Source organism: Sciurus vulgaris (genome assembly GCF_902686455.1).
Source record: "Sciurus vulgaris genome assembly, chromosome: 12".
Classification (NCBI taxonomy): Eukaryota; Metazoa; Chordata; class Mammalia; order Rodentia; family Sciuridae; genus Sciurus; species Sciurus vulgaris.
In genome coordinates, this window is record NC_136473.1 from 95,747,325 (window position 1) to 95,757,287 (window position 9,963).

A 9,963-nucleotide genomic window follows, 5' to 3' on the forward strand; every position below is an offset into this window, starting at 1 on the left:
GCAAGAAAACCATGGAACTGGGCACAGTGGCACACACCTGTAATCCTAGTTACTTGAGGAGGCAGGAGGATCACAAGTTCAAGGCCAGTCTGTGCAACTTAGTGAGACTCTGTCTCAAAATAAAAAATAAAAAGGGCTGGGGATATGACTCAGTGGTACAGCATCTCTGAGTTCAATTCCCAGTAGGAAGGAAAGAAAGGGAGGAGGCAGGCAGTGAGATAATTTTCTTTAAATTTTTTAATTGAACACGGTAAGTGTGATAACTTTTTCAGACTAGGTCAGCTTGAAGTGAATGGTTTGGATTCAGGAATGTGGATATCAGAAATCCTAAAACCATAACTCTTTAAGCATAAGACATAAATCAAATACATATATTTTTACCATATATAAGAATACCATATATTTATGTCATAAATGTAATAAATCTATTCATATATATTTTAAAAAAAAGATATCCTAAAACCAGTGGTGGGGCAGAACTGGAGGAAGTGGATATGGAAGTGGATATGACAACAATGTGTCATATCTGTATGGTAAGTCTACACATATCCCCTCTTCCAACGTCCTCAGAGCAACAACTTAGTAACAGTGGCGGTAACTGGAGTAAATTAGCCCTTGTCATATTTTAATGCATGCCAAAGATTTGCAGATATGCTGATCAAAGCTTGGTATGGCAATATATATTGCTATGGTTTGAACACCATCCAATATTTCATGACATAACAATCACAATTTTTATATGATTTTTAAAAAAAAAATTCCCCATCAATCACATATTATTTATGGAATACCTATGTTTGTTTAAAGATTGTCATAAAGTATTATGAACTCATGATAAAACACCCTTTGCTTTCCTCGCAACATGAACATTCATCAGATAGGAATATTCATCATGTTTTACAAAGGAAAAAGCCATAATACAGACAAAAAGTGTTCTGTGATTATGAGGGGGAAAGAAATGTAAGCAGAAAAACTGAACAAGAGTCTATGAGTAGAAAAAAATTTGACTCACACGGTAATTGTGAGAGTAAAATTGGTTGAAGGGAAAGAGAGGAAGGGAAAGAGGAACAGGACAATTCAGAAATAATTGGCAGGGATCTTTTTGAAAAGAGAGCCATAACATTAGTCAACCTTATAATACTACAAATAAACAAAAATAAATGATTTACTCATTGACAGGTTTTTTGTTTGTTTGTTTTGTTTTGTTTTGTTTTGTTTTGTTTTAATTTGTACTTGGGATTGAACCCAAGGAGCTTAACCAGTCATTTTTTGTATCTTATTTAGAGACAGGGTCTTGTGGAGTTGCTTAGGGCCTCCATAAACTGCTGAGGCTGGCTTTGAATGTGTGATCCCCCTGATTCAGCCTCCCCAACCGCTGGGATTACAGGCATGCGCCCCTGCACCTGGCTTAGGGTGACCTTTGAATTGATAAGGAATTAGACACTCCCTATATCTTCCAGCTCACCAATTACTAGCATCATTTTAATTATTTGACAGCAATATATTCAATTACCCCAGATTAATAGTTTTTATTTCCTTCCTATTCTGTTTCATCTTTGTTCTAAAACTTCAACATGTTTCTAATGTCAATGATGCAGAATTAAATCGACAACCAAAACATAAATCTCACTAGCTTAAAACACATTTCCACCATTACCAAAACAGTCAGGGTGAAAGAAACAACAGGTAGGAACTCTGGTTCTCTAACTGATTTTCTTGAATAGTAAACTATCAAATCAAATTTTCCTTTTTTTTTTTTTTTTTTTTTTTTTTTTTGGTGTTTTGTTTGTTTGTTTGTTTTGGATTTTGTTTTTTGAGGTAAGAATCACATCTTACCCCAAAGAGTTTACAAGGTCATCCTTAAGTTGCTCGTTCAGAATGTATCCACATTTGTCAACAGTAATACCGAAGTTTCTAGAATACTGAAATCTGTAAATGATAAAATATTTAAAAGACCTCTCAGAAGTGTCCTGTGTAATAATTATAAAGTCCTGCTTTGAGGCGATATTATCTGCAAAGCTTGCCTCCTGAGTTTCTCCTTTCTTAACTCATTCCTGACATTCTCTGACCTGTCCTCATGGTTCCAATAAGTCCATCCGACTTTATTGTCTCTCGGTCACACACCTCTGTTGGGAAACTATCCAATTCCTATAGTCACGCTAACAGAATTGAAGAATTAGGTTTCTGCTAATTCCTAGACATATTTTTGTCAATAAATATAAATTTTGATACAAATAAATGAAATAATAATGGTGAAATTTGAAGTATTGTTTAGGTTAAAGGGTTGGGGACTAGGCAGAGACAGTGGCAGAGGAGAAAAAAGAGTAACTGATGGCCCCTGATGCACTGCACAGAGATGATCACTAACCTGTGCAAATACAAGCTCTAGAGGTGTCTTAGCTGTTAAAGAAAATCTAGAAGTTGAGCTAATGTGTGCAGTGTCAACAGAGAACACTTCCAAAACAGCCCATATTAAAGTTCCACTTAAGGGCTAGGGATGTGACTCAGTGGTTAAATGCCCCTGGATTCAATCCCTGGTACCAAAAAGAGGAAAAAAAAGTTCAACATAGCACTAGACTAGTATCTCTTGCCTACATCAAAGTTTGGCTTCTGAGGCTGACCCTGTAAAATTTCCTACTGTCAGACAGAGTCAGGAGTTCCATTTGTGAATCCAAATGTTATCATTTGAAATGAGTTATGATTTCCTACTCAAACTCCCACAGAGGCGCTCAACTGATAGAGAATCGTTTGAAAGGGGCTATTTCTCTTCCCAAGAGATTTAGAAGCTAACAAAGATGAATGAGAGAAGTAAATATTTACTAATGTTTTGGAGACCAGAAGGCAAATTGAGCCTACAGAGGGGGCAGATTTACCAAGAGCAGGATAGGAATATGACCGCGAAGGTTTAAAAGCTGCCCAGGCTATTGGGTTTGCTTGTTTTACTTTGCTTGAGAAATTCTTATTATTTACTCAATGTCTGTGTCCTAGTTATGATTATATAATTTCTTTAGTAAATAACAACCTTTGCTACTCAATAAAGTTCATAATATAGTAAGAAAGCATATCAAGACACAAATACATAAAAATGCACCAGAACACGCCCAAACTCATAAATAACTCAAACTCATTGTAAAAACTCTTCTAAGCAGAAAGGGAAAGAAGCAGCAGGTTGGAAATAAAATCCAAAGGGATTGTTTTCTGCCAGGACCAAAGTGACTGAGAAGAGGGACAAGTTTGATCAGGTTTTGCAAAGGAGTTGGATATCACTGTGGAACATTTTAATTTCCTTTTTACAGTCTCACTGAAAATTCTACAAAATATATTGTCATTTTGCAAATGACCCTGGTTAGCCTTGTATTTAACTTTGATAAGGTAATTACTCATCGTACTAAGAGGGACTTCTGTGTCTCTGTATGAGATTTTTTTTTTTTCTTTGAGGGGACAGTCTTCCATTTCACTTGCTCACTTCTGCATTCCTGGTGACTCCAAAAGTGGTTGATTTTGTCTGTCACTGTCTCCCTCCCTGAGAGCCTGGCACCTAGGAGACACTGGACAGACACTGGTTAAAGTGCCAAGGAATTTCCATGTCCCCAGTGACCTATTTCCTAAAGGATTTTCTCTCACCCTGACATCTGCCCCCAGTTCAGCTCATTTCACCTCAATAAGCTTCGCTCTGAGTCTAAAGGTCGCATCTTTTTTTTTTTTAAATAGAATAATTTTTTAAAATTTATTTTTATTGTAAACAAATGGGATACATGTTGTTTCTGTTTGTACATGGAGTAACAGCATACCATTTGCATATTCACACATTTACATAGAGTAATGATGTTTGATTCATTCAGTTATTTTTTCCTTCCCCCCCACCACTCCCACCTCTCTTTTCCCTCTATACAGTCCCTCCTTCCTCCATTCTTGCCCCCCTCTCACCCCCATTACGTGTCATCATCCGTTTATCAGTGAGATCATTTGTCTTTTGGATTTTTGAGATCGGTTTATCTCACTTAACATGATATTCTCCAATTTCATCCATTTGCCTGCAAATGCCATAATTTTATTATTCTTTATAGCTGAGTAATATTCCATTGTATATATATACCACAGTTTCTTTATCCATTCATCAATTGAAGGGCATCTAAGTTGGTTCCATAGTCTGGCTATTGTGAATTGAGCAGCTATGAACATTGATGTGGCTGTATCTCTGTAGTATGCTGATTTTAAGTCCTTTGGGTATAGGCCGAGGAGTGGGATAGCTGGGTCAAATGGTAGGTCCATTCCAAGTTTTCTAAGGAATCTCCACACTGCTTTCCAGAGTGGCTGCACTAATTTGTAGTCCCACCAGCAATGTATGAGTATACCTTTTTCCCCACATCCTCTCCAACACCTATTGTTGCTTGTATTCTTGATAATCGCCATTCTAATTAGGGTGAAATGGAATCTTAGTGTAGTTTTGATTTGCATTTCTCTTATTACTAAAGATGGTGAACATTTTTTCATATGTTTGTTGATTGCTTGTAGATCTTCTGTGAAGTGTCTGTTCATATCCTTAGCCCATTTGTTGATTAGGTTATTTGTATTCTTGGTGTAGAGTTTTTTGAGTTCTTTATATATTCTGAAAATTTGCGCTCTATCTGAAGTATGAGTGGCAAAGATATTCTCCCACTCTGTAGGCTCTCTCTTCGCATTGCTGATAGTTTCCTGAGAGAAAGCTATTTAGTTTGAATCTATCCCAGTTATTGATTCTTGCTTTTATTTCTTGTGCTATGGGAGACCTGTTAAGGAAGTCTGATCCTAAGCCAACAAGGTGATGATTTGGACCTACTTTTTCTTCTATAAGATGCAGGGTCTCTGGTCTGAATTCAAGGTCCTTGATCCATTGTGAGTTGAGTTTTGTGCAGGGTGAGAGATAGGGGTTTAGTTTCATTTTGTTACATATGGATTTCCAGCTTTCCCAGCACCATTTGTTGAAGAGGCTATCTTTTCTCCATTGCATATTTTTGGCACCTTTGTCTAGTATGAGAAAATTGTATTTATTTGGGTTTGTGTCCGTGTCCTCTATTCTGTACCATTGATCTACCTGTCTATTTTGGTGCCAATACCATGCTGTTTTTGTTACTATTGCTTTGTAGTATAGTTGAAGTTCTGGTATTGCGATACCCCCTGTTTCATTCTTCCTGCTAAGGATTGCTTTAGCTATTCTGGGTTTCTTATCCTTCCAAATGAATTTCATGATTGCTTTCTCTATTTCTGTAAGGTACATCATTGGGATTTTAATTGGAATTGCATTGAATCTGTAGAGCACTTTTGGTAGTATGGCCATTTTGACAATATTAATTCTCCCTATCCAAGAACATGGGAGATCTTTCCATCTTCTAAGGTCTTCCTTAATTTCTTTCTTCAGTGTTTTGTAGTTTTCATTGTAGAGATCTTTTACCTCTTTGGTTAGATTGATTCCCAAGTATTTTATTTTTTTTGAGGCTATTGCAAATGGAGTTGTTTTCCTCATTTCCCTTTCAGCTGTTTCGTCACTTGCGTATAAAAATGCTTTAGATTTATGCTTGTTGATTTTATAGCCTGCTATTTTGCTGAATTCATTGATGAGGTCTAGAAGTTCTCTGAAGGAGGTTTTTGGATCCCCTAAATATAGAATCATGTCATCCGCAAATAGTGACAGCTTAAGTTCCTCTTTTCCTATTCATATCCCTTTAATTTCTTTGGTCTGCCTAATTGCTCTGGCTAGAGTTTCGAGGACAATGTTGAATAGAAGTGGTGAAAGAGGACATCCCTGTCTTGTTCCCGTTTTTAAAGGGAATGGTTTCAGTTTTTCTCCATTAAGAATGATGTTGGCCATGGGCTTAGCATAAATAGCCTTTACAATGTTCAGGTATGTTCCTACTATCCCTATTTTTTCTAGTGTTTTGAGCATGAAGGGGTTCTGTATTTTATCGAATGCTTTTTCTGCATCAATTGAAATAACCATATGATTCTTATCCTTAAGTCTATTGACATGATGGATTACATTTATTGATTTACGAATGTTGAACCATCCTTGTATTCCAGGGATGAACCCCACTTGATCGTGGTGCACAATTTTCTTAATATGTTTTTGGATACGGTTTGCCAATATTTTGTTAAGGATCTTTGCATCTATATTCATCAATTATATTGGTCTAAAATTTTCTTTCCTTGATGTGTCTTTTCCTGGTTTGGGTATGAGGGTGATATTAGCTTCATAGAATGAGTTCGGTAGGGTTCTGTATGAGATTTAATAGAACAATAGTCTTTCCTTGCTGGGCATAATAGTGCACTCCTGCAATCCCAGTAACTCAGGAGGTTGAGGAGGATCACAAGTTCAAGGCCAGTCTGGAGAACTTAGCAAGGCCCTAAGCAACTTAGTAAGACCCTGTTTCAAAATAAAAAATAAAAAGGGCTCAGGACATAGCTCAGTGATTAAGCATCCCTGGGTTTAATTCCCAGTACCAGTACCACCCTCCAAAAAATTTTTTTAAGTCTTCTTGGCACTGACCCTACAAAACATGTAAAGTCTGGGCTCCTGATCACTATATCCACCTTCTGCTGGACCTCTCCTCTTACATCTTAAAGGTCCCACAAACTCACTAGACTAGCACTTAAAAGCATGACTTTGTCTCAGGCCTGGTCCTCTCGGTAAATGGCACATGCATTCCATGGTCACCCTTGACATCTTATCCCTGGGCACCCCCCATTGCCGGGCTCTTGATAGTACTTCTACACTATTCCTCCAATCCATGCAGGCCTTCTTCTCTCTTCTTTCCCACTCTCAAGTGACAAGGCCTCCTGAGTTAACGCCCTGGTCTGATTCCCGCGTACCATCCCTGCTTGCTACAGTTGGTTCTCGCACACAGCACACTCTCTGCGCTGCCTAAAAAACAAATCTCATCAGGTGCATTTCTTAAAACCCTTTAAAGGCAACACACCGCTGTTGCCGTAAAGGCTCCTTAAGGTGTCCTAAAACCTGAGTCATGAGCCCGGGGTTACCTCAGCCCCAGCTTCCCTCTCTGCTGCATTCTTCCTTGCATTCTTTATTTGAGCTTGTTGGCATCTCTCAGATTTGGATAACATTGATCTTTATGCTGTAGGACCGTTCCACCTTCTCTTCCTCTGCCCAGGACATCTCTCACATGCCCTTCTATCAGCTCTCTTTTATTTCGACTTTTCCTTCAAATTGTTCAAATATTTCTTCTAAGGAAATCATACTCTGACTTGACAAATCTTGGGTCAGATCCCTATTTTTTTTTTTTTTTTTTTTTTTGAACCCAGGGACATTTGACCACTGAGCCACATCCCCCACCCTATTTTGTATATTATTTAAAGACAGGAGGGTCTCACTGAGTTTCTTAGCACCTTGCTTTTGCTGAGGCTGACTTTGAACTTGAGATCCTCCTGCTTCAGGAGGATCTGAAAGCTGGTAGAAAATTATTTCTGAATGTAGCTTTGAGGGGGTTTCTGAAAGAAATTAGCACTTAAATCATTAAACTAAGATCTGCCCTTGCCAGTGTGAAGACTCCTATAGAATAAAAAGGCAGAGGAAAGATGACTTCTTTGCCTCTTGACCCAGGACATCGTCTTCTCCTGCTCTTAGATATGAGAGCTCCTGCTTGTGGGGCCTTGGGACTCAGGGATGTACACCAGCAGCCTCTGTGTTTTGGGGCCTCTGGACTCGGACAGGAAGTTACACCATCTCCTCTGCTGGTCCTCAGGTCTTAGACCCTGAGCTGAGTCACCCCACCAGCTTTTCTGCCCACCCATTGTGCGCATGGCTATTGTGAGCCCTCTTCATCTGCATGATCACGAGACCCAATCCCATGGTGGATCTCCTTAGCTGCCCGCCTGCCTGCTTTTCCATTCACAACCACACACATCCTATTGGTTCTCTTTGGCTGGGGAACCTCATCTAATATAAGCCACCAATGACAAAAGACAAGGATCGAAGATCATTCCTCTGGATAGCAGGGTTGGAGTGTTCTCCTGGAGGCACTGATTCTGCCTGTTCAACAGCGGCTATGCTTCCTCTTCATTACTTTGCTCGCAGTCACTGGTCATTAAGGAAACCCTAATAAAATAATGAGATACCACTTTGCACTTGATAGGACGACTAAAATCAAAATGATAGACAACAGGGCTGTGATGGTGACTCCAGGGTAGAGCACGTGCCTAGCGCTCTCGACAGACATCAGCAAATGTTGGCAGGGATGTGGTAGGATGGGCGCCTGTCGCTGGGTATGTAAAATGATGTCGTCGGTTTGGAAAACAGTTTGGCAGTTCTTCAAAATATTAAACACAGAGTAATCATATGATCAAGCAGTTGTACTTCTGTGTATGAACCCAAGAGAAAGAAAAACGGGTATGTGTACAAGGAGGCTTGTACACAAGTTTTCAGTAGCAGCATTATTTATAACATTGAAAAAATGAAAACAACCCAAATGATCATCAACCAATATATTGATAAATAAAATGTGCTATATCAATGCAATGGAACACTCCTTGGCAATAAAAATTGAAGTGCTGATATATGTACAATAGGATGAATCTTGAAAAGATTATGTTCAAAGAAAACACCCTGTCACAAAAGACCACATAATGTGTGGTTGCATTTCTATGAAGTGTCCAGAAGAGGTGGACCCATAAAGAACAAAATTAAATCAGTAGTCGCCAGAGGTAGGGGAGAGGGCAGAAATGATGAACGATTGCTAATGGTGTGGGGTGGATGTTTAGAATGTTCTAAAGTTAGGCTGTAGTAATGGTTGCACATTTTAAAAAATATAATAAAAACCACCAAAGAGTATGCTTTGAAGGAATGAATTTTATAGTGCAAGAATTATATCCCATTATTAAAAAGTAAAGGCAGAGTATAAATAAGTACAAAAGGTAATAATGCCTACAAAATGCAGGAGCGGATGGACTGGAGAAGACAGAACAGGTACAACTTCATGGGGAGATGACGCTATGAACCACCTGTCTCTCACCCAGCCTTACCTGTGGCACATTCGGAGTGAGTTCCATCAGGCTTTCACTGCCCAGATACATACATATTAAAGAGAAAGTACTGGATTGGGCTTTAAATGGAAAACATGTCGCAGAACGGTCAAGCGTACAAATCCCAAGAGATTAAGCTTCAGGCAAATCCAATCTCCATGGCCAGATGGCTAAGCAGCGTCATTAGTGCAGTTCAGCTACACCTGAGTTTATTCAGTGACGCATATTTTTTTTCCCTCTTCAGACTCACAAGTACAAGAATTGCCAGAAGTCAAGGACCTTAGAACGTTGTTTCATTTTTGCAGGATGTTGAATGAGTGGATGTTAGAATCCCCTTCACTTCTCTGGTTGTTTAGTGTGTAACCAAAATAATCCAGGTCTCCAAGTGTTTGCTCACATACTCAAAACCCAAACAGCATTCGGTGGCACCACAAAGGCAGGAAATGCCTCCTGAAAACTGTTGCCTCTGTCACCAATTTGAGGCCACCATCAAGCTTCCCTAAGAAGAACAAGAATCTCTTTAATTCAGGCATATATCCAGAAATTAGATGAAGTTTGTGATTCTTTGTCTCCTCTCCATAGAATATGCCTGTGTAAAATGAGAAAATAAAGTTTTAGACTGTAACCAATAGAGTTCGCCGGCACTATCACAATAGGGCACAGTTGCTAAGGTAGTGCTTGTTAATTATTAGTACTATTTGGTCAATCACTTACTTACGAGGGGCACATAACACGGAAAGCATAATGCAAATAAACTCAAGAGGACACACTAAAGTGGGATTTTTGTTGTAACCTAGGAAACCAAATTGCAAATCATCATGCGTGCCACTGAATCAAAGGGAAAGTGACGAGAATGGATTGTTATAAAAAAAAATAAACAAACGACATCCTTCACCACAGATTATATATTAGTTTTATGACCTCAAAATTTCTGGCAGAAGAATATCATGT

General features: G+C 38.8%; 1 protein-coding gene across 2 annotated transcripts in view; it reads right to left on the reverse strand.

Annotated features, from left to right (window-relative positions):
- Nucleotides 1-9,642, reverse strand: part of LOC306642182 (cytosolic phospholipase A2-like) — a 106,198-nt gene extending 96,556 nt beyond the window's left edge. For both annotated transcript variants that reach the window (XM_079107749.1, XM_079107747.1), the window contains exon 1: nucleotides 9,013-9,642. The gene's annotated coding sequence lies outside the window, so the exon portion shown is untranslated. The remainder of the gene's footprint in view (nucleotides 1-9,012) is intronic.
- Nucleotides 9,643-9,963: the final 321 nt, after the last annotated feature.